Source organism: Gekko japonicus, unplaced genomic scaffold (genome assembly GCF_001447785.1).
Source record: "Gekko japonicus isolate JY-2015 unplaced genomic scaffold, Gekko_japonicus_V1.1 scaffold93, whole genome shotgun sequence".
Lineage (NCBI taxonomy): Eukaryota > Metazoa > Chordata > Lepidosauria > Squamata > Gekkonidae > Gekko > Gekko japonicus.
The window spans coordinates 1,383,243-1,388,194 of NW_015160838.1; the positions used below are offsets into that span (position 1 = coordinate 1,383,243).

At 45.5% G+C, this 4,952-nt stretch overlaps 1 protein-coding gene across 1 annotated transcript in view; it reads right to left on the minus strand.

Moving 5' to 3' along the window:
* Positions 1-4,952, minus strand: part of RCOR1 (REST corepressor 1) — a 191,038-nt gene that overhangs the window by 185,354 nt on the left and 732 nt on the right. The gene's annotated exons all lie outside the window — the stretch shown is intronic.

The window sequence follows — 4,952 nt, forward strand, 5'->3', positions numbered from 1 at the left end:
GGGAAAGAGGAAGACCCACCATGAGATGGACTGACTCCATCAAGGAAGCCACGGCCCTCAGTTTGCAAGGTCATTAATTCACAGGGTCACCGTTAAGTCGGAACCAACTTGACAACACTCAGCACACACGCATAACTCATTGCCTGCACAATGAATATTTTTGTGCTCTATTTCCCCACGATACTATTTTTATCCTGTATATATTTGGGCTCTGCATAGGAAAAGAACCAGTCTACTGCCACCTTTTGCACTGTGTGGGCCTTTTAGCCCCGCTATTCACTGCTGGGGGTTTCTCCCTCCTCAGCATTTATGGATATATACAGCTACCCTTTGAGAACCTAACGCAGCCGATGAAGTGGGACCCACCTCAGGCCAGTGTGAGCTGCAACCAAGAGGCCAGGCCCCTCTTGTCTTTGTGACGATCGATACACCTAGCATGGTGGAGTGGGGCTTAAGGTGTGGTTATAGAGTCAGGCAGGGTGAAATCCAGCTGGGGCTATTTCTAGGGTTTTAACTATTATTGTAAGCCACCCTGAACCACAAAGAAACACAGGATCAAAAACGTTTTAATTAATAACTAAATAAATGACCACTGCAAGCAATGCTCCCTCTAAGCTGTGGAGTCATGTGAGCAAAAATTCTACTTTGTGAGCGAGCAATTTTCTGTTGCATAGATTAGTTTGCTCTGGAGCCATCCTTCCTGAGCTAAGACAAAAATGTGTGAGCCAGAGGCTAAAACACTGTGAGCTAGCTCATACTAACTCAGCTTAGAGGGAACACTGACTGCAAGCTCTACATACACCCAAGATGGTACCTAGACAAGGAGACTGTAAAGTTCCATACACCTGATTTCAGGCTCCTGAGGAGACCTTAACAGATGACTGTTGGGCAACCGCCACTGAAAGTATATACACACCCTATTGTTCTGTGCCATTGTTAAACTGTCCACTTTGTTTTAAACAGTCACTCTAGGTTAAGCGACAAGGAAGAGGGGGGGGTGTCTAGTTTTTAGAAAGCCGCATCAAATTTGTAGGCACCTGACAAACAAACTGCCTGGGATTTCTTCCCAGCCCTGATTAGATAAACTGTTTCCTTAATGCTTCAGGGAAAGGCTTAAACAATATCTTTTTAAAAAAAAAGGAATTGCTGACATTCAAGAACAAAAATACTTCTGGGAAAGATTCATTTGACGTTTCTGACATTTGTGTGAGTCAAGCAACACCTCAGTGTCAGGTTGTACAGAGTAATTTGACAGTTCTTTCCTCCAATTAGTACAGAACTTCATTAGGAGGAGGGCAGGCTGAAAATGAAACTTCAAGGAGGATAAAAGGTGGCACGCGGCTTCCATCGACCGGAACTCCAAAGGGGACATTTGTACGTGACGTGAACTTCAGCACACTTTTGCTATATGGCCTTACAGGCCTAAGTCCTTTTTAAAATGGGAGGAGAGAAGGCGAGAGAGACAGAGAAAAATAAAAATTCCCCTTGTATGCATGCAAGTCTCTTGTATGCCCCCTTGTATGCATGCAAGGATTCACTGGACCTGGGCCAAATTAGTAACCTGCAAGCCAGTGGGGAAATTTCGCCATTCACAAAAGTATTTCATTTACAACCATCAGATTCTCAAACCATGCGATAAAATATTAGAATTTTCTCCTCACTATTTTGCATGCTAATTTAACAAACCACTCCTACATATGCAACAATGATATGTAATTCCATTTCATCGTCTGACAAAAGTGTGCATGCACATGAAAGTTCACACCTTGAATAAAACTCTGCTGGTCTTAGAGGTGCCCCCACTGGACTCTAACTTTGTTCTATTGCTTGAGACCAACCAGCATGGCTGCCCACCTTGATCTAACAAGACCTCAGTTCAAGTTTTAAAATAAGGACAGGTTTCTTTGTATGTTACACCAACACAAAGGATTTACTTGAATGATGAACGTACAGTCTCCGGTCTCACACAGCTTCAGAACTGCCCCAACTAAACACAGAAGCATACGCTAGCCCAGTGGTGGCGAACCTATGGCACGGGTGCCAGAGGTGGCACTCAGAGCCCTCTCTGTGGGCATGCGTGTCATCGCCCCAGCCATGGTTTTTCTAAAGTAAAACCTCAGCATTCAGGTTAAATTGCCGTGTTGGCACTTTGCGATAAATAAGTGGGGTTTGGGTCGTAGTTTGGGCACTCGGTCTCTAAAAGGTTCGCCATCACTGCGCTAGCCAACTGCACTATGGGAGCCGTCTTCACATGGCCTAGTCACATAGAATCCACATTGGATGAGAGAGTAGCATGAGAACCATGGGAACCATGCGGCAAGGTAACCACTTCATAGGCCCATTCTGCACAGTTCCCACTTATATGGATGTTACGGGTACGATGGAAGTAAAACATCTTTCATGCCACAAAGAGAATTGACTAGCACCTTCGTCCATAACAACGCACCATTTCACAGACTTAGTCTGGTTAAACAACTTGAGGCTCTGGGGAAGGACAAGGATTCTCTCACAGATTTCTGCACCCAACTTTAACGGCACATCCCAGGCCTGCAGGGAAGCTACAAGACGGTTCATCGTGGCTCAAACAGCTTTATTTTTTTTTGTACCGTAGATATTGCCTAACCAGTTACTGGGCCATGAGCAGACATCAGCCACAACCTACTTCACCACGATGGAGCTTACAAATTGACTGGCCCTTTATAGGCAGCAATTGCCCCACTGAGCCACAAATAGCCATTTTAGTCTGTGCTGCTAAGAAGGCTGTACCCCTAAACATACAAAACACAGCAGTGGGGAGCAAAATATTTTTTTAAACAAGAGAGAAGGGTGACTTCACCCAAAAGGAGTTTCCTGCATTGAATTTAACCACACGAATCCCCCTTTGGTGTTACTTACACCATATACACACACTCTTATTTTGCCATGTGCACACTGAACAGGAAATCACCTCCCCACATGCACACACACACATCCATGGTGAACAGATGTGCACCCATTCATCACACAACCAGTGACAAGTGGGATTCATGCGTCATACGCAGACATATATGGCTTGCATCCATAAGCGACAGGCCGGGAAGGTGGAAAGAGAAAAGCGGAAGTATAAATATCCCGTTACGCTCAAAATATAAAGACTGCACAAGGAAGCCAATGTGTTGTTTTGTAATATAGTTACCAGTTATGGAGCATTTTATTCAAGGCATGGCACACTGCATTTAGTCCTCACAACAATCTAAGCTTTTTATCTCTGAAAACTGCAGGGGGGGAAGGGTGGACAAAACAACTTATTTAAGGCTTCATGGGCTCCCAGACCTTTTCCACATAGCCCTGGGCTACAACCCCAGGCACTCTAACTTAAAACTTCTCACTGGGAGTTGCTTTCAAACAAGGATCGTGTTTCTGGCAAGTTTGTAGCTAGAGACGATGAACACCGGAGTCTTCCTTGAGGGGCAGTGCTTTCTGCCGTTCTACATAACACAAGTACAATCACACAAACAGCAGCTGGGAGGAGCTGGAGGAAAGGAAGAATCCAAAGCAGCGAACAGTTCAGGGTCACACTACGGAAATGATGTGCTTTGCGAAGTATATGAAGGAGCAACTCTTCTTCTGGCGTTAAGACAAAGAGTCGAGAAATAACAGAGGACCCTATTAAGTTAGCGCTACGCAAAAAGCCACTCGCAGCGCTAAGCCTAGAAGACCACGGAGAACTTTAAAAATGCAGCATTAAACTGCAGCGACAAAGGAACGATATATAAACGATATATAAAAATGCTCACGTTCTGAAAGTGAGGAAGTGAACCCCTCTGTTTTAAAAAAAAGAAATAGCCAGGTATCGCTCCCCCACATGCAGAGCACGGTTTTTTAATTCGCTTACAGTAATACTTGGATTCCTTTGTTTGCTCAGTTTCCTCGTTTTAAGCTGAGCCTGTCGAAAACTGAATCACAGGGAACACGAGCACATGGAGAAGTCAGTTCTCCTTCCCTCCCTGCAACCCCCGCAACTAGAGTAACAGTTGATTTCAATAAATCCGTCCACCCTGAGGTGGCAAGAACAACCAGCCTTCTGTTAATGTCACTTCCAGCAGTCGCACCAGATTACTGGAGCCACAAGAAAAAGAGAATTATAAACCTCTCCCGACTGACTGCCTGACTCTTGCTGGTCAAATCCTGGCTTCCTGTTTCGTCCCTCAGTCCACCAAGTGCCCCCTCTGGAATTACTTTATTATTATTAATCGATTCTCCTCCCCCACCCACCCTTTACACTCCACTCGCCCTAAATTTTGTCATGAGGGCGAGAGGAAGAGGTGGGGCAACCCTGGCCCTCCCCAGCGCCATTCAAAAAGAAAAAATCCAATTAGATAAGCCACTAATTCTTTTAAGTAATTTGATTTAGGTCAATTGCATCTAAAATAATTGATTTTTTTTTGAAGGGTGGAGGGGGTGGGAGAGAGGAGGAGTCTGCGGGAGTAGACTGGCACGGATTCTCATAAAGGGACAGCGTCTCTTCCCCCCCCCATCACCACCACCAATGTGAATATGAAAATACTAGCCACACCTGAAAGCAAGGTTGGGGGGGGGGGAGCTGAGAGAGAATAATCCGGAGTCTTCTCGACTAGAGAGAGTCAGCCAGGTCTACTTCTCTCCCTGCCCCCCCACACACAAAAACACTCGCGTTGGGAGAATGAAAGAAGAGGGGCCAAAAAAAAAGAATGTACTTTTAATGAGATTGCACAGAGGGAAGTAAAACCCGAGAATCTCTCCTCTCCCCCACCCCAGGGTGTTGGCACCTTCCCCAAACACGTTTCCCTCTCCAAAGCCAAACAAAACCACCCACCCCCTTCTTGCTATTCTTTTCTCAAGGGGTGGGGGTAGGGGGCGGAGTTGTCCCCTTCCCGCTTCTTTAAAATTACATTTCCCCCCCCCATTACTAAAAATAGGAAGAGCGCTGTGAC